This window comes from Phascolarctos cinereus, unplaced genomic scaffold (assembly GCF_003287225.1).
Source record: "Phascolarctos cinereus isolate Bilbo 61053 unplaced genomic scaffold, phaCin_HiC Scaffold_5;HRSCAF=322, whole genome shotgun sequence".
Lineage (NCBI taxonomy): Eukaryota > Metazoa > Chordata > Mammalia > Diprotodontia > Phascolarctidae > Phascolarctos > Phascolarctos cinereus.
In genome coordinates, this window is record NW_027555958.1 from 287,328,499 (window position 1) to 287,355,587 (window position 27,089).

Consider the following 27,089-nt stretch of genomic DNA (forward strand, 5'->3'; position numbering starts at 1 on the left):
GATGTGGCTGGAATATTTGACCACTGTCGTAATGAGAGCTATAGTAGGAGAGGGTCTTCACATGCAGTTCTCCTTCCTCCGACTCTTTTCCTATATGCTTCTGGAATGGGTCTGAGAGGGCAACTCCTCTGCCAAGGTAGTTGCTGAGCTGACCTCCCTATTCTGAGCTTGGATTGGACTTTTAAAAATCAAGAAACTGTCTTGAGGCCTTAGCGCACGTGCTTCTTCTGGTGTAGTGGGTTGGAATGAAATTGTGTGGTTTTATGGACCTGGTCCTTGTTGGAAAATTGGAGTTAATGAAAATGTCTGTTGCTGGGGAGGGGCTGCAGCTTGTCTACAAAGCATACAAAGGCTGAAAGGGTCCTAGGCCTGGGCTAGGGTGTGGGGCAGAGAGAGAGAGAGAGAGAGAGAGAGGAGAAGCACATGAGAATAATTTGAGGCACAGAGGAAAGAATTAGAAGAGGGAAGATGGGGAGCTCAGTCAGCTTTCTTAAGTGCCTTTTTATGTTAGAGGCATTCAGCAAAAAGCAGAGAATTCAAAGACATGCAAGAGACAGACTAAGCTCTCAAGGAGCTCACAGTCTAAGGTAACAGGAGGAAAGGAATAAGAATAAGTTTGTATAAATAGCACCTACTATGTGCCAGTCACCTAGCTAAATGCTTTACCCATATTACCTCATTACATCACAGAGTCAACAAATGATCCAGAAGGAGATTTCAAGGAAGGGTTTGGATAAGGATAGAAAGGTAAAGGTCATGTCATCATAGGATCACTGGTTTGGAAGGAGCCTCAGCAATAATCTAGTCCAACCTTTTCATTTTACAGATAAGGATACTGTAGAAAGGGAAGGGATTTTTATCCAGGATCTTACAGGTAATAATTACATGTCAAAATTCAAAGTCAGGTTTTTTCCCTTCAAAGCCCATGGACTTTCCATTTTACTGCAGCTGATGAATAATCCAACACTCTCCATTTACTCATAATTCCACTGAGGCCTGGCCTGAGAAATGAACTAACTTATCCGGGGTCACAAAATCAGTAGTGGGAGAGCCAGGACTAGATCACAGGTCACTGTCTCCTCCCAGTCCTCTACCTGTTTCCTTTGCACCAAATTAACACATCTATAATAATATTAATAAAAGTTAGCATTTATATAGTCCTTTAAGGCTTGCAAAACCCTTTACATGTTATTATCCCCATTTTATAGATGTGGAAACTGAGGCCAAATTAATTCTCCAGGGTCCTACAGCTATCTTAGGCAGTATTTGAACTTCAGCCTTCTGGACTCCCAAGTACAGCACTGTATTCACCGCATCACCTAGCTGCCATTATCTGTAGCATGTCTGGAATAGATTGGTCAAGTAATTTTGATGCTACTAGGCAGAATTTCAAAAGACCAAGATCACCGTTGGGGAGGGGCAGGGGGACGAGTGAAAAAATATCTCTTCCTCCCCCCCCATTGGGTCAAATACCTACATCTTTTTGAGGTACCAGTATGGCATAGAACCTGAGATGAATATAATAAGTATTTATATAATGCTTTAAGATTTGCAGAGTGCTTTAAAGTATTATCTCATTTCGTCCTCATGGAATCCTAGTGAACTAAGTGTTAATATTATCGCCATTTTAAAAATGAGGACACTGAGGCAGAGAAGCAAAGTAAATTGCCCAGGCTGCGCACAGCTAGTGAGCATCAGAGGTTTCAGGTCTCCATGACTTTTAAGTCCAGTACTCTTTCCATTACGTGCCCTAAGTAGTGACTCAAGAAAACTTTTTAATCTTTTGTTTTTAGCATTCTTTGCATCTTGACCTAGGCTTTTTGAGGGACCGTGTGTGGGGAGGAGGTCATAATGGTGGAAGTTCAGTTGGCATTGTATTTTTTGAATCAAGGACAGAATGTGGTTGAGCAGTGCCCAGTTAAATGACCTATTTATGGGTGCTTTTTTTCCATTTCATAGAAGAATTAGGGGTTGGAAGACCAGGGTTCCCTATGGCCTAGTCACAGGCTTTTCCTGAGTCTAACTTGGGAGAAGAGGGGCTGGCTTGAATTAGAGGGAGTGACCACTGCTGAAAGTAGCCAGATTGCTAACTCTGACAAGTATTAGCAAACAGAGAGAGAGAGAGAAAGAGAGAGAGAGAGAGAGAGAGAGAGAGAGAGAGAGAGAGAGAGAGAGAGAGAGAGAGAGAGAGAGAGAGAGAGAGAGAGAGTTCTTTTAGGCTCATTGTTCAGGTACTCCATCAAACAGGGTGTACAAATTCCCAGGGTGCATGGTCATTAGGCTGAGTTTTCCAGGGGCTCAGGCAGAACTTCTTCCTCCTATTGTCTTCTGGGGGACCCCCTGTTCTATAGTCAGTAGAATTTGTGGAGATCTTAGTTCCAGGGACCTCTCCACATTGGAAAAGTGCTATCTGGGACCTATCATGTTTTGGGTCTCGGCATTCTGGCTTTGGCTCCTTAACTATTTGAGGTATGTGGTCACTGGACTTGTTATATGTAGTAGAGATTCCCTGCTCTAGCTCCAGGTTGCTCTGGTTGCCTCATTGATGCTGTGTCCCTGTAACACTTATGTGCTTATTCATGGAGCTGCTAGGGCCTGGGCCAAGGCAGGGGTTTGTTAACCTTTATTTGTGTTATGGATTCCTTTGGCTGTCTGAAGCCTGTGGACTTCTTCTCTGGATGATGTTTATAAATACAAAAAATAAAATACATCATTACAAAGGCAACCAATTATATTGAAATACAGTTAGCAACTATTTGTAACAAAAACCAAAAAAATTTACAGAGCCCGGGTTAAGAACCGTTAAGTTAGGGGAGTGAGCACAAACACCCAGAGCTTCTGGAGTTGGAAAATTCTTCCCAGAGGCCCAGTGTTCTGGGACTTGGCTAGCCAACTAGGCCTTCCAGCCTAGACCTGGTGACTTTTCAAGGACCATGAGGGAAGGCTCTTCCTTAGTTGCTTAGGGAATTTTGCTTGAGCAAAAAAAGTTCTCACCTCTTAGATCCCCTCTCTGGCATGAGCCAGGGAATTTCTTAACCTTCTTGGTGACTTTTTTCAATTGCTGCCCAAATCTCTATAGTTAGGATTTGAACCTGCTATGGAGAAAAGAAATACATAGTGAATCTTGATCCTGAGTGAGCAGAGATCAGAGGCTCAAATACCTAGAGCCTCTAGAGACCTTTGAGGTCATTTGATCCAACCCTCTCATTTGGGGGCCAACAACAAGAAGCATTTATTAAACACCTACTATATGCCCAGGGCACTGTGCTGAGCTGGGGGCCAGAAGAGGTTAAGTGCCCAGCTCTAGGGAAAAAAAAGAATGAGAGGGAGAGGGGAGTGACTACAACCTTGTCTGTAAGGCATTGAATGGGGCATATATTTAGGGTCTATCCTCCCTGTTTGCACTTGACCAGTAGAGGCCTTCTTTGGGGATTTGGCCCGTCTGCTTTGAGGGAGATCTTCCCCAGGGCCTAGCAGTGGAATAAATTAATGAATGAATGACCATTTATTAAGCATTTAACTCTCTGCTGGGTGCTAACAAGCAAGCTAGACCACCACTTTTCTCAATGAGCTTACATTCTAATAGAGAAAATAATGCATAAGTAAAGGGCAGTTGGAAAGTTAAGGGGGGGAAGGGAGGTATACTGTAGTGGCAGCTTGGTTTGGAGATGGCCAGGAAGGAATGTGAAGGCCTGGCTCCTGGCAAAATAAAGTGAAAACTCACCTTTCAGAGCCCAGGGATCTGGAGCATGTGGTTCCAAGGACAAGGATGGCTGGCATATAGACAAGTAAGACATTTGCTTAGCACTCACCATGTGCCCAGCCCTCTGTTAGTGAAAGATTATGCTGGAGTTCTGGGGAATCACTCCAGTAGTTCTTCCCTTTTCAAGGGACCTACATTGAATTCTTGGTTTAGGAGAGGCTTTTCAGGAGTGTGTAGGGCAACTGCTCTGTTTTTGTGATCCTCAGGAATTTAAAGACCAGCGTTTACTCCTGAGGCAACTGGCCTAATGATCCCAGGGTTTAGGGTAGGTGGACATCCTGGGAATGTAACTGAGTGCTTGGGTGTTGTGGGGCCCAGGCATGCAGCGGGGCCAGATAATTTCCTTAAAGCACGTTAGGAAAATCCTCAGGATGCCAGGCCCCTGGACAGGGCTCCCACCTCAGCCAAAGACCCTGAGCACATGCTCTTTTATTGTCTGGAGAAACTGAGCCTGGGATGCAGTTATCTCAATCTTTTTCTGGGTCAGAAAAAGTGGGAGACCCTGTCTGGCCGCTGTTTTTCTGCCACTGTTCTTTGAGTCATTTTCATTCATAGCCCGACTCTTTCTGACCCCATTGGGAGTTTTCTTAGCAAAAATACTGGAGTAAATGGTTTACCATTTCATTCTCCAGCTCATTTTATGGATGAGGAACTGAGGCAAACAGAGTTAAGTGACTTGCTGAGGGTCACACAGGTAGTGTCTGAGGCCGGATTTGAACTCACGAAGAGTTCAAGATCATGAGATTTCAAGCCCAGTGCTCTATCCACCATACCACCTAGCTTCTTTGTGCCCCTAACTATCCATTTTCTTGAAAATGCCCTGTATATTGGGGCAGCTAGGTGGCGCAGTGGATAGAGCACTGGCCCTGGATTCAGGAGGACCTGAGTTCAAATCCTGCCTCAGACACGTAACACTAGCTGTGTGACCCTGGGCAAGTCACTTAACCCCATTGCCTAGCCAAAAAACAAAACAAAACAAAAAAAAACGAAAATGCCCTGTATATTCTTGTAGCCATGTGTCAAAACTCAAGGAAGGGAAAGAAACTTGGAAGTGGAATTGGGTCATCTGAGTGATGTTCCCAAGTGGCTCACCCTGTATTGCCCAACTGGACCTATGCTTTATTGGCCAAAACAAATGCTTGGAGTCAGTTCTTTTTCTTGCTTCTACCTCCCTTTTCTTTTCTTTCTTTTTTTCAATTATTTTTTTTTCAACAGTCACTTCCATAAGTATGAATCTTGGTGGGACTTCTTCTAAGAAGTTAAGCCTTCTTGGGCATCTTAGGCACCACAAAAACTGTTTTAGTTGTCAGAGCTGGTACAGGTTGCCAGTCAATCAATCAGCATTTATTAAACAACTATGTGCCAGGCATTGGGAAATCAAAGAAAGGCAAAAAACTACTCTGAAGGAGTTCACAGTCTAATGGGAAAGAAACCATGTAAACTCTGTGCAAATAAGCTGTATATAGAATAAATATGAAGTAATTAACAGAAGGAAGGCACTAGGGGCAGCTAGGTGGTGTAGTGGATAGAACACCAGCCTTGAAGTGAGGACAATCTGGGTTCAAATCCAGCCTCAAATCCGTATACTTACTAGCTGTGTGCCCTGAGCAAGTCACTTAACCCCAATTGCCTCTAAAAAAAAAAAGGAGGAGAAAGACACTAGAATTAAGGGAGATTGGGAAAGACTTCCTGTAAAAGATAGGATTTTAGTTGGTACTCGAAAGAAACAAGGGAAGCCAGAAGGCAGAAATAAGGAGGGTGAATGTTCTGGGCATGGGAGAGCCAGTGAAAACACCCAGACTCACAATGGAGTGTCCTTCCTGTGACGTGGAGGTTCACATGGCTGGTTAGGGAGTGGCATCTGCCAAGTGTGTTTTAGAAAGCCCATTCATTCAACAAGAGTATTGAATAGGAGGAAGGGAAAGGTTAGAAGACTAGCAATAGACGGTGGGAAGAGGGGCAGGTTGTGCAGGGCTTTGAAAGCCAGAAGATTTTGTATTTGATCCTGAAAGTGATTATTAGTGATGGAAATAATGACATGAGCCAGATGGCCTTTCAGTTGCCTCTACCTGTCCCTTGGTACTAGGTTCCACCTCTGCTCTAAGTGGAAGAGGACATTGTGTAATGATGCATGATTGACAAGATGCCACAGCTTCAAGGATGTTAGAGAGGAGAGGACAACTTCTTAAATTATTGACTTTAGACTGTAGGGTTTGATCATCAGGGAAGTGTGTTTTAGAAAGCTCATTCAACAAGCCCTGGGACTAGGGAATTGTCGTGTATCCTCTTGCTGCTTGCTGAAAATGACATGTTAGTCTAGTCTGGTATAGAAAAGATTCATCTCAGTTTGGCCCCTTTCCTTCTGAAAACAAGTAGGGACCTCCTGTCATTCTCCCTGGCCTGCTTTCTTTGTCCCTCCCTCCACCTCCTCTTCTCCCAGGGAGTTTTGGCTCATTATCTGAGCTGTTCCCTAATCCCCTAGGAGCATGGAATCATGGATGTGGTGCTAGTAATACCTCAGAGATCATCCAATCGAAGCCCCTCATTTTAAAGGGCAGGTAAACTAAAGCTTACAGATGTGGAGTGATTCAACCAAGGTCACACAGAGTGGTTGAGTCGGGCTTCAAACCCAGGTCTTCTGACTCCAAATTTAGCACTTCCCTACTGCGCCACGCTGCCTAGAGCCCTCTTCCCCAGACTCTGCCAGAGTTGCTCATCCCAGTCTCATGCTAGGGTTTGACATATGTCTTTTCTTCGGGACTGCTGAAACAATGGCCAGGACTAGTTGACCACTTGGATCAGGCATCCCCAAATAGTACCATCTTGGAAGAATTAGCTCCTGTCCTTTCATCTCTATCAATCAACAAAGATTTTGTAAGTACCTACTGTGTTCCAAGAAAATTTTGAGGTCATAGGGATAGAAGTACAAAAGAGAGACAGTCCCTGCCCCTCAAGGAGCTTGCTACATTCTACTGAGGGACAAATAAATATTTAAAGGAAATGGAGAGAGAGAAATGGAGTATATATGCATATATACATATATATGTGTGTGTGTGTATGTATATATATATGTGTGTGTGTGTGTGTGTGTGTGTGTGTGTGTGTGTGTGTGTGCGCGCGTGTGTATATGTATACATGCATACATACAGAGTTATTTGGAGGGACCTCTTTTGGAGAGAAAGCAGGAAAGAGTTCTTCAAAGCAGTCACATTTAAAAGGGTGAACCTTGAAAAGAGGAGCTCCAAGAGCATTCCAGGCACATGGGGACAGTATGCAAAGGCACAGGAGCAATGTTGTATATGGGGAGTAGTAAGTAGCCCACTTTGTCTGACTTGTAGAGTAGAAGGAAAAATATGTAATAAGGCTGGAAAGAGTGTTACTGTTCATCCTTCAGTTCTCGAAGAGTACAAGGACATCAGGAGGGTGATGTCTTGACTTGCAAGAGAATTGGATTTATAAGTGAGGCAGAGCTGTGCAGAGTAATCAGCCTCACTCTGTCCTCCAGAGTCATTGGAGTCCAGTGGCAAGACATAAGTCAAGACTAGTGATGGTCTAGCATCTGGAAAGATGGACTGAAGCTAGGGTATAATGGACTTTTGAAATGCCTAACGGAAGAGAATGCTTTTTATCCTAAAAGTAAAGGGAACCTTTTCACCAAAGCATCTTGAGTGATGTGTTCAAGGCTTTGTTCAGGAACACCAATTTGGCAACCACGTGAAGATAATTGAAGAGGAGAGAGACTGGATACAGGGAGGCCATTTAGGAGGCTATTGTACTAGTCCAGGCAAAGGATGATAGCCTGGACTAGAGAGGTTTGAGTGTGAGTGAAAAAAATGTTGAGAGGGTAGAATCAACAAAACTTGGTGACTGATTGGACATGGGGAGTGAGGGAGAGTGAGAAATACAGGATGGCTCTTAGATTTTGGTGGTAGGATGGAATGAAACAAGCATTTCCATAACAGTTTAGTGAAAAAAAGATGATGGTAAGACTTGTGAAAGAGGAGAAAAATACGAGTCCTTAGCTTGAGGTGATGGCAGGGTAAACGAAGGTTTTTTAAGGACAAACAGTGTTGGGGCATGTGTGTAGGCAATAGGGAAAGAGCCAGAGGATGAAGAGAGGTAGAAAGTTATAATAATGAGAGAGGAGATGATGGAAATGGCAAAATGTAGGAGCCTGTAGAGGATAGGAGGGTGCTTGCAAAGAGGTTTATGAAAAAGACCTTCTTTTCCTCTGAAGCTGAAGCAAAAGGAGAGAATGGGAATGGTCCTCTGATTGAATATGAGGTATAGAATTGGAAGACAAGGCTCACAAAAGGGGGCCTCAGTTTTCTCAAATTATCCTCTGTGGGGTAAGGATGCCTCTACTTTATAACCTACTGACTTCTCACCCCCTTGTTATCTGGTTTCCCAGCCTACTACTCAATTCAAATTGCATTCTCCAAGGTCACCAATGATATCTTTACTCCTAAACCCATTGGCTTTTTCTCACTTCTCATCCTTTTTGATTTCTCTGCAGCATGTAACACTGTGGACAACTCCCTCTTTCCTGAGTTTTGGTGACTCTCCCTATTCTCTGTCTCCCTGTCTGACCATTCCTTCTCAGTCTCCTTTGTGGAATTATCAGCCATATCCTGCCCCTTATATGGAGGTTTACCACCACGATTTTATCCCAAACCTTCTTTTCTTTATATATAGTTTCTCTTTATGATGTCATTAGCTCCCATGGGTTTACTTATCATCTCTTTACAGATAATTCCCAAATCTATATATCTGGTCCTCTAGTGAGCTCCAATCCTGGATTGTAGAGTACAGGGTAAGTGACAAAAGAGAATACTAGAAAGTAGAAAGGGGCCAGCTTGTGAACGGCTTTACAAGTCAAACAGCATTTTATACTTGATCCCAGAGGTAATAGGGAGCCATTGGAGTTTGAGTAGATAGAGGAGTGACATGGCCACACCTGTCTTATATTTAGGAAGATCACTTTATAGGGGGAAAACCTGAATCAGGGAGACCAAACAGAAAGCTGTTGCAATAAGGTATAGGAGAAATGTTGTGAAGATAGAATTGACAAGATTTGGGGCAGCTAGGTGGCGCATGGATAGATCTCCAGCCTTGGAGTCAGGAGGACCTGAGTTCAAATTTGACCTCAGAGATTTGACACTTACTAGTGTGACCCTGGGCAAGTCACTTAACCCCAATTGCCTCACCAAAAAAGAAGAAAAGAATTGACAAGATTTGGTAACAGATTGGATATCGGGGAAGGGGGGGTCAGGGTGAAAAGAATAAGGAATTAAGGGTGACACTGAGGCTTCAAACCTGAATTACTGGGACATGTCCAATAGGTAGTTGGATTTGAGAGACAGGTCAGGGATGCTAGATAAATAGATTTGAGAATCACCTGTATAGAGATGCTCCTGATTCTTCCCTTTCCCCAACCTGTCACATTGTGTTGATATGTAAATGTATATTCCTTTCCTTCCCTGAGATGACTATTCTTTTTTTCTTTTTGGTGAGGCAATCCGGGTTAAGTGACTTGCCCGGAGTCACACAGCTAGTAAGTGTCAAGTGTCTGAGGCTGGTTTTGAACTGAGGTCCTCCTGAGTCCAAGGCCAGAGCTTTATCCACTGTGCCACCTAGCTGTCTGTGTCGTTGGTGTTCCCCCCCCCCGACTTCCTGGTAAAACCTTATGACTCCTGTTCCTTTTGCTGGTACCTTTCCTTCTGACTTCTTGAGTTAGGAATTGATCTACTGTGATATGTGTGGAAAGGGGTCTTGACAAAAAGAAGAGAGCTGAAAATCAACTCTGTAAAATAGTAAAAGTAAACAAGCAAGGTGAAATCCCAGTAAAACCAGAAGAACAAAAAGAGTAATAAGAACATATACGCAATTATATGCCAAAAAAAACCGAGAACACAAACAGTATAGATACCTTCAGAAATATAAAATACCCAAACCAGCAAGTAGAGATCTTAAATAACCTAATCTCAGAAAAGGAAATAGACTTAGTTGTAAAGAAGCTATCAAAGAAAAAACTCCTGGTCTTGGATTCACAATGAGAATTCTGTCAAGAACAGTTAGTACCCATACTTTACAAATTATTCTCAAATATTGAGAATGAAAGCACCCTACCAGAAATGAGATGAAATATAATGCTAATACCTGAGCCGGGGAAATATAAAACACAGGAAAAAAACAAACAAACAAAAAGTATAAGCCATTATATCATTAATGAATGTTAACTCAAAAATTTCAAATAAAATTCTGGCAGACTAAAGCAATTTATCCAAGAAATAATTCATTATGATGAAGTGGAATTTATATTAGGGATGCAAGAATGGTTCAAAATTAGGAAAATAGTCAGTATAACTAATAATATTAAAAACCAAAATGTCCCAAACTACATGATCATCATAAGAGAGAAAAACCTTTGCTAAAATACAATGCTTTTTATGCTAAAAACCCTATAAAATATAGGCAAAGAAGGACCTTTTTTTAATATCACAAAAAGCATCTATCTAAAAATAAAAGTAAGAGTCAGCTAGGTGGTGCAGTGGATAGAGCACTGGCCCTGAAGTCAGGAGGACCTGAGTTCAAATATGGCCTCAGACCAAACACTAGACACTTACTAGCTGTGTGACCCTGGGCAAGTCACTTAACCACAATTGCCAAAAAAAGAAAAAAAACTGTAAAAATAAAAGTAAGCATCTTATGCAGTGGAGATACATTAGAACTTTTTCAGTAAATATAGGAGTCAAGGAAGGATACTCATTCTCCTCACTGCAGTTCTGGAAATTGCCAACAAGGGAAAAAGACAAGAGAAAGAAATTAAAGGAATAAAGATAAATAAAAACAATCTGGTACTGGTTAAAAGAGAAGACAATGGAATAGCTTAGACAGTGGGTAATCAGAAACAATTGTTTAGTCATTTCAGTTGTGTTCCGACTCATCCAATTTGGGTTTTTCTTGGCAAAGATACTGGAGTGGTTTGCCATTTCCTTTTGGAGCTCATTTTATAGATGAGGAAACTGAGGTAAACAGGATTAAGTGACTTGCCCAGGATCACACAGCTAGTAACTGAGGGCAGATTTGAACTCATAAAGGTGAGTCTCCCTGACTTAAGGACTGGCACTCTATCCATTGTGCCCCTTAGCTGCCTGGGTCTGAAACAAGATGGTGGTTGATATTACAGTAGTTTGGTAGAGGCAGCTGCCTCTCCCTCAGGTTGCCATACTACTTCATCAAGGCTGACTTGCTTACCCTGACAATGACAGCATAGTATCACTATTGACCTTGTGTTTGACCAGAGTTTTGCTGTTTCTCGTTGTTGATTTTATCTACATTGTTGAAACCATTTCATGTACTGCTCGGTTCTACTTTCTTTGATGTGCATCACTTTATGCAAGTCTTTTCATGTTTCTCTAGTTCACCTTGGGTTCCCTTCAGCAGCTAAATTCTTCATTTTTATCATTCTTCATGGCACAGTTATATTTCATATCCCTTAATCAAGCCTTTTTATTAAGCATATGCTTACTATAATTGATAGTAGGGATACAAGTAAAAAAGTGAAACAATCCCTGGCCTCAGGAAGCTTCTATTGTACATATACCATAGTTCAGCCTTCCCACAATTGTTGAGCATATCTTTTGTTTCCAACTTTTTGTCAGCACAAATCATGTTGCTATAAACAGTTTTGTACACGTGGGTCTTTTTTTTGCTGTCTGTAACCTCCTTGAGGTTATATATAACCTTAACAAAATAATACCCCTAACAAGTTACTTGCTCTGCGCCCCTTATGATCCTTTTGCCATCTGTCTACTTATGAAGTTTTTGTTTTGCTTAAGGGGCGGTGGTCCCATTAGATCACATTCCATATTCCTTTAGTTCTATTTTCTTTGACTTTCTTGCTCCAGGTTGGGGAATATCAGATATGGGACCGTAGGATTTAGAGCTAAAAAAGATCTTAGAAATCATGTATTCCAACCCTAATATTTTATGCTTGAGGAAATTGAGACCTGAAATGACTTGGCTAAGGTGACAGACCTAGGATTTGAACCTATGTCTTCTGACTAAAAATCCAATACCCTTTCCCATTATACCATACTGCCCCTCTGCCCCCCCATCACTTTGTGTTAAAGGTGATGAGTGAGCAAATGATGCATGAAGAATGGACGAAAAAAAAGTTAGCTCAGCTGAAAAGAGAGTATGTGGTTAAGAGTAATAGGGAATGAGTTTAATGAAAATGGAACATTTAGAAATGCGAGATAAGGAGACATTTGTTCCTTCCTTAGTAGTCTCAGGCGTTTGCTCCAGTTGTCTTGGGATCTGTCTACCTTCTGGATCAGTGGACTTCCCAAGATCAGGTTAGCTTGGCTTCCTTTGGAGAGCTATGCAATTCTTCCTTAAAGCATTCCTAGATGTTAGGCTCTAAGAAGCAGAGAGGGGTCCTTAGAGGACTCTCCAGACCTTGTCCATTATTCTAGAGGTCATTTTAAGGATTAGTGATAGCTAGCCTGGACATGGCCTCTCCATCTCTCAGCCTGTATGATTTTTCTATTGTACTTGCTGGTTGGGTTTTTGTGGCAGACATCTGGTACCCTAGCTCTACCTTGTCTTTATATGGAATTAGAGAGAAGGAGGATTCAACAAATATTGATTAGTCATCTGCCATTTGCCTATCATTATATTACTAAAACTTAACATTTATGTAACAGCGCTTCATTTTTTTTTTCAAAAATGGCTTTCTCAATTGATTATTTCTTTGAATACTCACAACAACCTTGGAAGGTGGTTTTATCCCTGTTTCATAGATGACCTATCTCATAGAGGTGAAATGATCTGCCCAAGGTCACACAGTTGTGTCAAGCCCAGGTCTAGAAACCCTGTTTACTGACTTCTAGTCATGTTCTTTCCAGTACAGCACAGTGGGTCCTCTGGTAGAAGGTAGACTTGTCATTTCTGTCAACTCCTTGAGGAGTTAAAAGATAAGTGAAAGAATTGGGGGTGGAACTCTGGGTTGGGAAAAACCAGTTCCAGAAAGCAGTTTGTAATTAGGCAAAGAAAGGGATTAAAATGCTCATACTTTTTGGCGCTCAGGGATTCCACTAGGTTCAGGCACATGCATAAGGAGGTCACTGGCAAAGAAAGGCTCCATATACTCCAAATTATTGACAGTAGTACTTTTTGTGGTAGCAAAGAACCGGAAACAAAGTATATTCTTTTCCATTGCGGAAATGGCCAAACAAACTGTGGTACTAAAAGTAATGGAATGTTGCTCTGTAGTAAGAATTGAAGAACATGATGACTACAGAGAAGCATGAAAAGACTTATATAAACTGATGCAAAGTGAAGGAAGCAGAGCCAGGAAAACAATATACATAGTGATTACAATATAAATGGAAAAAAAACCCCAAAAAACCCCCCTAACAAACCTGAATCTGAATGTTGCAAGATAACAAAGACCAAGGTTGGCCCCAAGGAAGAGCAATTGGAGGACACCTCCCTCCATCACCCTTTGCAGAGGTTGGAGACCTCTGTGTGTAATATCACATATAATGTCTAGGGAGTTTTTTTTAATGTGTAAATTAGTTTTGTGAATTTTTTCTCTCATCTTTTCTTAAAATTTCTTAGTTTAATTCACTTCAATAAATGCTTAATAAGTACCTGTGATATGCCAGGCATTGTGTTAAACTCTGAGGATACAAAAAGAGGCAAAAGATTGCCCTCAAGGAGCTTACAGTCTAATGGAGGAGACAATATGCAAACAAACATATAAAAAGCAAGCTCTATACAAAATAAATAGAAAATAATTAGAATGTGAAAGTACTGGAATTGAGAGGGATTAAGGAGGACTAGTTATAAGACATTTCTTGGGGAGGAGATGGGGTACAGGAAACAAAAACAAAGCGTTTAACAAAATCTATTTTGTAAAAAGAAACAAGATAGCTGTGTGACCCTGGGCAAGTCACTTAACCCCAATTGCCTCATCAAAAAAAAAAAAAAAGAAATGAGAGCTCCTACAGGAGAACATAAATTCATGAACTGTACGACCTCAGAAGTAGGATTCTCTTCTGACAACATCTCTGCCAGATAAACATCTAACCTCTGCTTGGATACCTCTGGTGAGAGAGAGTGGACTACTTATTGTGGAAGCTTATTTCATTATAGAACAGTCCTAAAACATTTTTCCCTTTCTATTGACCCATTTACCCAAGTGTGAAACCTCTAAGTCACCTTTGATTTCACCTTCTACCTCACCCCACAATGTCCAAAACAAGTCATCCTCTTCTCAGATTCCTTCTTTCCTTTCCACTATCTTCCTTTAGGACCTTTTACCTGAACTACTCCAGCTTCTGACATCTAGGGACTGTGGAACCCTAGAATGCTTACTTAATCTTCTCAGTGCCCCAAGGCAGTTCTCTGACTTTAAAATGCCCAGAAGGGGGGCATCTGTGTTGGTAGAGAGAGTTCCCCAACTGGAGCTCCCTACATCTATAAAATTACAGGTCTCTCTTTTAAAAAATGACAGCAAAATCCACATCCAGAGAAAGAACTATGGAGTTTGAATGCAGATCGAAGCATACTATTTGCTATTTTTTTTTCTTCTGTTGTGTTTTGTTTCCTCTTTCTGGTGGTTCCTCCTATTGGTTCTAATTCTTACTTACAACATCACTAATGTGAAAATATGTTTAATAGGAATGTATATGTATAGCCTATATCAGATTGTGGCACCATCTTAGGGAGGGAGGGGGAGAAAAATTTAAAACTCAAAAGCTTATGGAAGTGATTGTTGATAATTCAAAATAAATTAATTTTTTAAAAAATGACAGCCTTCTTGGAGATTCTTGACCTGTTTTGTGTCATGGGCCCCTTGGACTGGTGAAGCCTATGGGATCCTTGTCTCATAGTCACGTTTTTAAATTCCTAAAATAATATACATAGGATTACAAAAGGAAACTAATTGGGGCTCTTTCATTCTTTTTTTCTTTTCCCCAATTAGCAAAAACCTACTTGCCTCGCTCACAAAAGAAAATCATAATGACACTTGTAACAGTTATGCATCATTGTCAAGCAGCACCAGTTCTCACATTGATTGGCCATGTCCAAATAATCTGCATTAAGTTCATCGCCTACCTCTCTGCCAGGAGGAGGTCATGTTTCATCTTGGGTCCTCTGGAATCATGGTTGGTGATTTCACTGATCAGAGTAAAAGTTTTTCAAAGTTGTCTTTACGATGTTACTATTGTATAGATGGTTCTCCTGGTTCTGTTCACTTTACACCAGCCTTCCTCTGTTTCTTTGGAACCATTCCCTTCATCATTTCTTACAATATAATAATACTTCATTATGTTCACATACCAGAGTTCAGGCATCCCCCAACTGATGAACACCCCAATCTTGCCACAACAAAAAGAGCTACTATAAATATTTTTGGATATATGGATCTTTTTCTTCTTTCTTTGATTTCTTTTGATCTCTTTGGGGGTAAAGGCCTGGGAGTGGTGTAGAAGGTATGTACCATATACCAAAGGGTATATTCCTTTTTTTGTTGTTGTGTCTTTATGGTAAGTGTACAACTCTCCATAAACCGATTTGGGGTTTTCTTGGCAAAGATTCTGGAGTGGTTTGCCGTTTTCTTCAGCTCACTTTACAGATGAGAAAACTGAGGCAAACAGGGTTAAGTGACTTGCCCAGGGTCACACAGCTAAGTGTCTGAGGCTGGATATGAATTCAGGTCCTCCTGACTCTAGGGCCAATGCTCTGTCCTTTGAGAGCCACTTAGCTGCCTCATATATACAGTTTGGTAACTTTCTGGGTATGGTACCAAATTGCTTTCCAGAGTGGCTTTACCATTCATAGCTCCTCCAACATTTGCAATTTTCCTTTTTTGTCAACTTTGCCCTTCTGATGGATGTCAGGTAGAGAATCTCAATGTTTTAATTTATATGTTTCCAGTTATTACTGATTTCATGCATTTTTAAAAAAATATTCTGTGCTGCTTAAGTTCCAGAAAAAGTGGAACACTAACTTTCCTGAATATACCCTGTCGCTTTTCTGCATTCCAAACATTTCCTTATGCTGCTCTTTCCACTTAGAATGCCTTCCCTCCCAATCTCCATCTGTCAACTCTGTCCAGGCTTCCCTGGGGTCTTCCTTACCTGCTACTTCTTTGGAGCTTTCCTGATATTCTACCCATCCTCTCTTCACTCCTTCCCCCTCCTCACCCCCATTACAGATGTAATTACATACACCCCACTTACAGCATTTCTTTCATGGCAAGAACCCTATTCTTCATTGTGCTGTAGTTGTGTGTTCATCTTATCCCCCTACTACACGCTAAGCTCAGGGGACGGTCTAGTTCATTTCCCCTCACTCCCAATGCCTGACACATAGTAGGTACTCTACTCTCAAAAGGAGGCTAGAGGGAACATAAGAGGTTGAGGAGAGGGGTGAGCAGAAAATACAAAAGGGAGAGACAGAGATATAGCAGAAAATCAGATTTGCTGGGGCAAAGGGGTCAGATATAATGCAAGTGATTGATGAGGCTGAAAGGGATATTAGAAAGCCAGTTGATGAGGGCTTTGGGGGCCTGGCTGAGAATTTAGATTTAATGTGATTGATACCAGGAAGGAAGCTTCAGTTTGGACTCCTGAGATATGTTTAGGAAGCAAAGGGCAAATTTGGTCTGGTGATTATGAGTGTTGGAGGTACAAGCAGCAGTCATCTATATGTCTTGGAAGTAGCTTCTGGGCCTTGTCTCTCACTCCCTTGGAAGAATGCAAATTATTTATATGGTGGGATTCAGAAAAGCCCCTATCTACAAAGACCTAACCATAGGAGTCCCTCTGGTAGGGATGCTGAAGTGTATCAACTGCTAAAATAATTCCCATTTGCTGGGGAAATCAATCACTCTATATAGAATATAGAATAAACAGCCAGCCCTCTGGATAGCGTGATTCTCCAGAATACATTTATGAAGGTGACTTTTTAGGAGCTCCCTAAATGGTTATGCAATGCCTTCCCGCCCTGTTCTTCAGGTTCCCGGCTTGGAGGTGGAGGACAAACTTGGGAGGCATTGTATGGAGGAGTGTATAGATGTTTTCCACACCAAAGAAAGCTGACTTTTGGGTTATCTCATTTAAAATATGTAATGGTTATCCAGTATTACCACAGCTTGTAGAGGTCCCCCAAGACCCAGCTCTAGACCAGCACCATGGAGAGGCAGCAGCAGCATCTTGACATATGGGAAATAGCACTGACCTTTTGTAGCTAAGAACCAGCTGTGGGTTCAAGTCTCAGATTAATCAGCCATTTACTATTCTCTGTGAACCCTGACTTTACTCTTGGAACTTATTTATTCCTCGATCCGTGCCTGGTCTATTTCAAATTGTAGATGGCTTTGTAAAGCACAACACAAAGGTGAGGTATTAAGTGTAAGGCCACCGAAGGCTCTCAAAATGGGATTCTTGGTTTTTTTCCCTACTCTTCAGGAGGTCTCCTTAAGGACAGGTTGGGCCCTAGAGAACAAAATGGCACTTCTTTTGAACTTCTGTATACTTTCTGTGGACTTCTGGGTTGCTGGTTGAGTTCTTTAATCTAATCACCCCTTCCCTTTAGAAGTGAATTCCTTAAGGGCTGGGACAGTGGGTTTTTTGTTTGTTTGTTTGTTTGTTTTGTCTTCCCTGCACTTAGAGCAGTATCTAGCACCTACCTAGAGCTTATTAAAAGCCTGTTGATTGATTCCTTGCCCTTCTTCCACCAATATTCCTGGGGCACTGTGGCAGATGTAGTCAATTAGCAAGCAAGTTTTTTTGGTTTTGTTTTTTGTTGGTTTTTTTTGGGGGGTGGGGCAATTGGGGTTAAGTGACTTGCCCAAGGTCATGCAGCTAGTGTCAAGTGTCTGAGGTTGAACTCAGATCCTCCTGACTCCAAGGCCTGAGTTTTAGCCATTGTGCCACCCTTGCAAGTTTTGTTTTAAAAAAAAAAAGTATATTTTTTTTCTTTTTAAAATTGTGAACTTGACAAACACCAACATAACCAAACATTTCCATATACAAAGAAGAGAAAATAATGATTACACATGGAACTGTGAATCTTATATTAAATTCAACACAATACTAACTAACTGCCTTGCTTGTCTGGATCCCCTCATCAAGGGCCTTCTGCTCTCTAGATTTTAAAAATATTTCATTGATGCTCTTACCTCCTCCCTCTCTTTTGGAGTCAGTATCAGCCCCTTCCCACCCCTCCAAATATAAATAAATCTCATGTATAGTTGAGGAAACAAATCCACACATTGTCTGGGTCTGAAAAAACCATGTCGAATTCTGCACCTCTGTCATCTATCAGCCAAGAGATAGTTTATGACAGGTTATTACATTTATTTTAGATTTCAGAATGCTGATGAGTCTCCTAGATTTCTCTAAATCTGTGAATTTCGTAATTTCTTATGCAGTGATGATAATCCATTACATTCATACACTGTAATTTTCTTACCCATTCCCTAATTGGTGGGTATCCACTGTTTCCAGTTCTTCACTACAGCAAAAATGCTGTTATGATTATTTTTGTGCGTGTGAGTTTTTATCCTATGTCTTTGACCCAGTGGTATTTCAAATGTGTGCACAGTTTAGTGCCTTTTGTAATAAAGTTCCTAATTTTGAAAATTGTTGGACCACTTCACAGTTCCTCCAAAGTCTGTCTTCCCACAGCCCAGCCAATAATTGTCATTCATTCTCTCTCTCTCTTTTGTCATCTTTATAAATCTGATGACTGTGAGGTAGAACCTCTGAACTGTTTTACTTTATATTTCTCTTATTAGCCATTTGAAGAATTTTTGGGGAAATGGCAAGGATTTTAAAAGTGCTAAGGACAATAAGATTCTCCCCCTCAAAAAAAAAATTATTTCTTCCCCCTTATCCGGAATGTAGGGGAAAAAAATGCTCTTTGCTTATCTAGAAAGACAGTAATTTCAGAAGAGCTCTTTCCTATCTCTAGAGCCTTAGGGTTTCTTCCCCCCCCCCCCCCCCCCCCCGTGTTTGTTTTCTAAACTTATCCTGGGAATTTCCACTCAAGTGACCTACCTGGGAATCCTGAGTCTTTTAAATGGAAGGCCCCATGTTGGAAGAGAAAAAGTATTGGATATGGAGTTGGAAGACCTGAATTTAAATGCCAGCTCAGTAGGTAGCACGAGCTGTGTGACCTTGAGGAAGTCAAGGTCGGCCTCAGTGTCCTTATATAGAAAACAAGATGGTGGAAGTAGTTTCCCCTACCTTTAGGATGGGATAAGGGACTGGATTTCATTACTACAGGGAATTCCTAAGTGAGGAAACCTCCCCCACCCCCAACAATTTTATTTTATAGTCTTAAAAGGGTGCCTGGAGCATTCTGAGGTTAAGTGACTGCCTCCCCCTACTCCCCAGCTCTAAAATCAGCAATTCTTTGATTCTACATTGAAACTTGACCACTTAATATTGAAACCTACAATTGACATCTTGACCCAAAATGTAGGAGGGCATCCCTCACTGCTGAGCTTTCAAGTCACCCTGAAATGGGGCCAGGCTTGCTTCGTCCAAGTCTCAGGGGTTTGGGGAAGATCCTGTCCTGAGCCTTGCTCTCCAAGGTCCCTTTAAGTGTGCAATCTTGATTTACAGCTGCAGGTCAACAAATACACAGACACACATTCTTTCCCAGGCTCCAGAAAGGAGAGAGGCTTTGAGTGACAGAGAACCATTTTCTGTTCCCTGAATGGCTGCAGATAGCAGCATGGCAGGGACCAGTCTCTTCTGGTTGGCATGCTATTTGTTTTGAAAACCCCTGACGTGGCTGATTCTATTCATTCATGGAGAAACACTGACCACCACCCACATTGGGATATATTCAGACTGGGTCTGATCTCCTGCCAGGATGGTAAGCAGTTTATTAATCCACCAGAACTTTAGCTCCTACCGCTGCCAATGCCTTTGACTGTAAAGTTGCTCTGTAAATGACCCATGACAGAGTTGGTGTGTTGGGGTTAATTTTACCCAATATCACCCAGCACCAGTACCCACTGCTTCATTGTGTGCATGCTTGCTAGATGGAAACTAACTTTCAGATTCCTTAAAATGAAACAGAATCGGGAAAGGCAATCTTTACAACTCACCCAGTCAAGATGAAGTTGATAAGTATGTTTGAAGGACTCCCGTTCATTGCTGGCTGGATTAGGGGGGCTGATAGACACCTGGGCTGACTTGTAGTGTATTGAGGGAAGCAGGTGAACTTTTCTGTCCCAGATCAAAGCATAAACATTAAGTATTCCCATAGCCCTTGAATCTACTCATAGTTGTTACTGAGTTACTTTGGGGGGGGGGGCATCTCTAGAGCTACGATAATTTTTTATATTGGTCTTCCACTGGGTGTTTTCTTTGATTTACTCATCTCTCTAGTATTAGTTAAAGAATTGGCTTTGGACCAAGGCCAGGCTCCACCCCACTGGTTGTCCCTGCTTGACCTCAGTCTCCCAGGGTTAAGCCACCCTGGATCTTTGGGATTCACATGGCTTTCAGGACCTGCCATGGCATCTCAGTAAAGACTTCTAACAACCTGGAGTACCCTGGTCTCGTACTCCGCACCCCACATTGGTCACTGCACTCTCTTGGGCTTCCAGTGTCCCCACTCTGGGATTTTTTTTTAACCTCCATGTTTTCTGAGGAAAACCTACTCTTGCTGCCTCTGGACATAAAACCCTACAAGCTATAAGTGTCTTTGATCTGTCTCTGCTCAAGGTTGTATGAGTGCTTGCCTGGACTGGATCTGGCTTTGCTGGTGGCCCCCTTTCCTATTTCCTGGGTGCTTCTGGCAGGTGTTTGTGCAATTCTGAGGTGGAAGGGGGCACTTGCTATAATTTCTCATTGGATTTCTTGATCATTATTTGATCTGGTGTGAATTTCAGATTTTTGCTGGAGTAGGTATGGGGCCTGGATAGTCTGTCTCCCCTTCAGGCATCTGTCTTGGACAGTAGTAGCATGGATTGCTTGGGCTGCCCTACTCCTGTTCTTCCTGAAGCCTTCCTCAATTAAACCTTGACTCCATTTCGGGAAACCACTAAAACCTTCTCTCCCCAGCCCCTTCCATGCCTCCCCTATGTTACTATATTATTTCTACCTGCCCTGCTGCTCCATCTTATCCATTAGCATCCCATTCCTCTCCTCCATTAGGACCCAAAGAGGTTCAGAGGTCCTACTGGAATTTGGGAGTAGTATTAATAATATTTCAACTACTTTTCTTCCCCTCTGGTTACTTACACAGCTCAAAAGATTAATGATTTCATTAGTAATAGTGATCTCTTTCACAAAGTCAGTTCATTGTACCTTAGGGGATAGTCTTTGAGGTGTTAAATGCCAAAAAAGTGGTGTTTTTTGGTGTGGTTTTTTTTCCATTTTCTGAAAAAACTTAGCTAGGTTTGTGGTCATTGGACAATATACACAGTCTGTCACTGGGCCCATGGTTGAAGCTTTAAGTTTAGTGCAGGACCTGCTAGAGTTTATATGTCACCTGGCCCATCCTTAGAAAATAGGTTACCGTCTACCCCCAAGCTGTGGTGTTAGAAGATATCATGGTAAGTAGACCTTGGCGAGGTAGCTTGAGGCCTTAGCCATGGTGTATAAAATGGCTTCTATGGTTCCAAATAATCAACTAACAAATGGGCTTTTGGATTCCAGCCCATCTGTAAGTTGGGAGCTGACCTTAGGACTCTAAGCCAGCCTACTCCCCAGCAGGCCCCAAACTAGTTATATTAAATATGACAGTATTTGCAGCCTAGAAAGGAGGGGAAGTGCTTTACTTACTGATGGCTCCCCATGAAACACTCTATGCAAATATAAGCTGCTATTCATTCAGTTTGCTTTACAATTTTCTATGAACTATTTCTTTTTGCATTTGAGTTTTAAAGGCTTGCTGTCAGTGCTAATTTGAACATTTTGAAAAGGCTGTATTTTGGCTAATGTTGAGATGCCCCATGCTTATGATGGGGTAGGGGGAATTAGTGGCACAGATAATCCAAAAATAATGGCCAATACCTCCTTCTACCCCCAATTATATTTGGCATTGGAATGCTTTATAAGATAAGAATATTGCTTGTCCTGAGTGGTAGATTTCTTATTTCATAGGTTTAACTGGAAGAGGGAACCTCCAAAATCATATAACCCAGGGTTTCTTATCTTTTGTAAGGATTTTGACACCTGTATTTTTTATTTGTATTTTATTTATTTTATTTTGCTTTTTTGGTGAGGTAGTCAAGGTTAAGTGACTTGCCCAGTGTCACACAGCTAAGTAAGTGTCAAGTGTCTGAAGCTGGATTTGAACTCAGGTCCTCCTGACTCCAAGGCCAGAGCTCTATCCACTGCACCACCTAGCTGCCCCAAAACCTGTATTTTAATATAATTGATTTCTTTTCTAAGCCTATGTTTTTTATGAATTTAAAAAAATTTGGAGAAAGAAGTTCATAGGCTTCACCAGACTGCCAGAAGACTTTGTCACACACACACACACACACACACACACACACACAAAACTCGAGAGTTAGTCCAGTCCCTTCATTTTATAAGTAAGGAAACTGGAGCCCACAAAGGTCATGACTTGTCCAGGGTCACACGGGGACTAAGAAGCAGACTGGGGTCTGAACCCAGGCCCACTTTTTCACTGTACCCAGTGGCCTCCAATTTTCTGCTATTTCGTTTGGGTTAATAGGAAAATGAGTTCCCATTTCCGAAACACATGTCAACTAAGCGTTGGGCTGCTCCAGCCCAGAAGTGCTAGCTAATGATGGAAGAAGCCCGCCCAGGATTTGTGCTCTGCCAAGTCTAATCTTAAAGAGCTAATTTTAGAAAATTGCTTTGGGGCCAGTGGAAGGTAGGGGGAGCAGACACAGTTGGAGAAGAACCCAGGGCTCCAGTCATGGGTCACAAGCACTGAACTGGAATGTTTTCGTTTTCCTTTGAATCCCAAAATGTTAGAGTGGAAAGGGGCCAGAGAGATCAGCTAGTTCAGAGAATTAAAGTGATTTTTTTTCCCAAGAGTGCATAGCTAGCAGAGGGACCCCTACGTCTCCTGGTTCCAAATCTGGTGATCTTCCTACTATACCATAACTCTGTGGTAGGTAACCTCATGCTTTCTCCTCCCCTCAGTAGCCGGCAATTGTAGAAGTTCCTGACATGTTCAGCACTGGAATTAAGGTCTCAGGTCACCTCCCCCAAAGTCCACTTATATGATGTCTACAGTGTCTACTGTAATGTCACAACTTGAGGTAGAGGGTAAAGGTTGGCTGGAGAGGTCTGGCCCTTTCCTTTATTGTTTTAAGTGAGACTTTCAAGGACATTCTTCCCTGAAGTTAGAAATGATTATGAAGAAGGGGTGAGGGGCTTGGCTGTTCAAGTATTGCCAATATTTCCCTCCCTTTGCCCATCCTCACTTCTTAGCAGTTAGGCTTTTTTCTGCTCTCTGGGTCTGGTGAGGCAAAGCAGGGGAAAATAATAATGTCATAAGGAAAGGACAGCTCTGAAATAACTCAGAACTCTGACCAAAGTAGCAGAGTAGTTGGTCATGACTTCAAAAGACTGATGATACACCTCCCACTACTTGGCACAGAGCTAGAGATGCAGAGTCAGACGTGCATTCTCAGTTGATTCCATTGTTTTGATTTGCTTGACTACTCATGTTTTTCTTACGAATTTAATAAACATCAACAAACTAACCTTTTACTATTGCAAAGAGTATGATGATTATGTGTCATATATATAATAATAATATATTCCACTTTACATAGTGCTTTAAGGTTTACAAAGTGCTTTACAGATGTTACCTCCCTGAGTTCAAGTCTGGCCTTAAACACTTACTAGCTGTGTGACCCTGGGCAAGTCACTTAATTCCTGTCTGCCTCAGTTTCCTCATCGGTAAAATGAGCTGGAGAAGGAAATGGCAAACCACTCTGTATCTTTTCCAAGCAAATCCCAAATGGGCTCATTAAAAGACAGGCCCAACTGAACAACAACAGTTAAAATATCATCTATATCATCTATCCTCGCAATGACCCTGGGAAGTACGCGATGTTAGTATTATCACCACATTTACAGATGAAACTGAGAGAGATGATTAAGTATAGTCTATATCTAAAAATGTTTTTCTTATTCTGTAGCTCTAGTCCATCAGCTCTTTACCAGGAGATGGAAAACATGATTCTTATCATCAGCCTTGTGGAGCTCCGATGGAAAGATTTAAGAACTCTGATCAATGCAATGGCTAAACTTGTTTTCTAGCTTGTTCTGAAGCCATACATTTTAGGATTTCTTACATCATGATAATACTGCATTATATTCATATACCCTAATTTGTTCAGCCATTTCCCAATTGATTTCTCGATTTTTTGACAGTTTTTGTTGTTTGATTTTTTTACTTTTTGCTACAACAAATGACTTTGTCACTAGAAGTACTGGTTTCTAGTTTCCTTTTTCTATTTTGTTTCTTCTGGTTTGGGTAATGGGACCATATTTGTCTCGTAGAAGAGTTAGGTGAGATCCCTCCTTTTCCTATTTCTTTTTTTTTCTTTTTTTTTTGTTAATATAAATTTATTTATTTTTAGCTTTCAACATTCACTCCCACAAGTTTTTGAATTCCAAATTTATGCCCCATCTCCCCCCCTCTCCTACCCCAAGATATGCATTCTGAATATCCCTTCCCCTAGTCTGTCCTTTCTTCTCTCTCTCCCCCTCTCTTATCCCCTTCCCCTTCTATTTTCCTGTAGGCAGGATAGACTTCTGTACCCCATTTCCTGTATTTCTTATTTCCCATGCATGTGAAAACATTTTTTTTAAACATATGTTTTTAAAACTTTAGGTTTCAAATTTTCTCTTCCTCCCTCCCCACCCACCCTCATTGAAAAGGCAAGCAACTCAATATAGGTTGTACATGTGCAGTTATGCAAAACATCCATAGTAGACATGTTGTGAAAAACTAACTCTATTTCCCTTAATCCTATCCTGCCCTCCCATTTATTCTATTCTTTCTTTTGACCCTGTCCCTCCTCAGAAGTATTTACTTCTGATTACCCTCTTTCCCAATCTGCCCTCCTCTCTATCATCCCCCTGCTCTCTTGTCCCCTTCTCCCCCTATTTTCCTGTAGGGTAAGACAGATTTCCATACCCAATTGAATGTGTATGTTATTCCCTCCTTAAGCCAAATCCTATGAGAATAAGATTCACTCATTCCCTCTCACCTTCCCCTTTCCCCTCCACTGTAAGAGACTTTTCTCTTTTTTTTTTTGTGAGATAATTTACCCCATTCTACCTCTCCCTTTCTTCTTCTCTGAGTATAATCCTCTCTCATCCCTTAATTTTATTCTCCAGATATGACCCCTTAATCTTCAACTCACCCTGTGCCCTCTATCTATCTACATATACATACATATAATTTTTTTCCTCCAACTACCCTAATACTGACAAAGGTCTCATGAGTTATAAATATCATCTTTCCATGCAGGAATGTAAACAGTTCAATCTTAATAAGTCTCTTATGATTTCTCTTTCCTGTTTACCTCTTCATGTTCCACTTGAGTCCTGTATTTGAAAGTCAAATTTTCTATTCAGTTCAGTCTGTCTTTTCATCAAGAATTGAAAGTCCTCTATTTCACTGAATGACCATTTTTTCCCCTGAAGGATTATACTCAGTTTTGCTGGGTAGGTGATTCTTGGTTGTAATCCTTCCCTTTGCCCTGCAGTCCTTTAAATGTAGAAGCTGCTAAATCTTGTGTTATCCTGATTATGTTTCCACAGTACTTGAATTGTTTCCTTCTGGCAGCTTGTAATATTTTCTCCTTGACCTGGGAACTCTGGAATTTGGCTATAATATTGGTAGAAGTTTTCCTTTGGGGATCTCTTTCAGGAGGAGATCTGTGGATTCTTTCAATTTCATTTTGCCCTCTGGTTCTAATATATCAGGGCAGTTTTCCTTGATAATTTCTTGAAAGATGATGTCTAGGCTCTTTTTTTGATCATGGCTTTCAGATAGTCCAATAATTTTTAAATTCTCTCTCCTGGATCTATTTTCCAGGTCAGTTGTTTTTCCAATGAGATATTTCACATTGTTTTCTAATTTTTCATTCTTTTGGATTTGTTTACTGTGTCTTGATTTCTCATAAAGTCACTATCTTCCAATTGCTCCTAATTTTTAAGGAAGTATTTTCTTCAGTAAGCTTTTGGACTTCCTTTTCCATTTGGCCAATTTTTCTTTTTAGGGCATTCTTCTTCTCATTGGCTTTTTGGACCTCTTTTGCCATTTGGGTTAGGCTATTTTTTAAGGTGTTATTTTCTTCAGTATTTTTTTGGGTCTCCTTTAGCAAGCTGTTGACTTGTTTTTCATGATTTTCTTGCATCACTCTCAGTTTTTCCTCTACTTCCCTTACTTGCTTCTCAAAATCCCTTTTGAGCTCTTCCAAGGCCTGGGACTGATTCATATTTTTCTTGGAGGCTTTGGATGTAGGAGCTTTGACTTTGTTGTCTTCTTCTGGTTGTATATTTTGATCTTCTTTTTCACCAAAGTAAGATAATATAGTCTGACTCTTTTTGCGCTGCTTGCTCATGATCCCAGCCAATTACTTGAGTTTTAAACTCTTTGTTAAGGTAAGAGTCTGCTTCCAATGTGGAGAATGTACTGTCCCAAGCTTCAGGGGTTTGTATAGCTGTTTTCAGAGATACTTGTAGGGACCTGTAAATTTTCAGTTCTTCCAAGGTGGTATGATAAGTGGCAAGGTGTTTACTGCTTTCCTGGCCTGTGACTACAGGTACTCCTTTCTGTCCTGTAACTGTGAGGAGGGGTTTCTTCTCCACAGCCACTACAAGCTCCACCAAGCCAGCGCTCTTCTTCACCCCAGCACCCCCGCCAGAACTGTGGCCCAGATCCAAACACGGGCAAAGCAAGAGATTCCTGCCTCAGCACTGGCAAAGAGATCCCTGCAATCCCTCTCTGATCAGCCACTGGATTCCCCCTCAGTCTGTGGGCCGGAAGCTCGGGAAGCAGCTGCCCCCCCGCCCCAGGCCACGCTCTTGGGGAATGGAGCTGAAACCCCACCTTCCTGTCTCAGCACCGATAGAAACAGACTTTTCCCACTGACCTTCTAAGTTGTCTTTGGCATTGGTGGATTGAGGAGTCTGGAAACCTCCATAGCTGCCCGAGATTCAGTCCCCTGAGGCCTGCTCCATATTCGCTGCTGCCTGCGCTTCCAGCCCGGTGTGATACACCTTTCTGATCAATCATCCAGGTTGTCTTGGGCTGGAAATTTGTTTCACTCTGTCTTTTT

General features: G+C 41.5%; 1 protein-coding gene across 7 annotated transcripts in view; it reads left to right on the forward strand.

Annotated features, from left to right (window-relative positions):
* The window catches only part of LLGL2 (LLGL scribble cell polarity complex component 2), a 73,210-nt gene that overhangs the window by 1,188 nt on the left and 44,933 nt on the right, over window positions 1-27,089 (forward strand). The window contains exon 1 of one of the 7 annotated variants that reach the window (XM_078155910.1): window positions 26,684-27,050. The exons of the other annotated variants lie outside the window; for them this stretch is intronic. The gene's annotated coding sequence lies outside the window, so the exon portion shown is untranslated. Of the gene's footprint in view, window positions 1-26,683; window positions 27,051-27,089 lie in introns of those variants that run through there. 7 annotated transcript variants of the gene reach the window in all.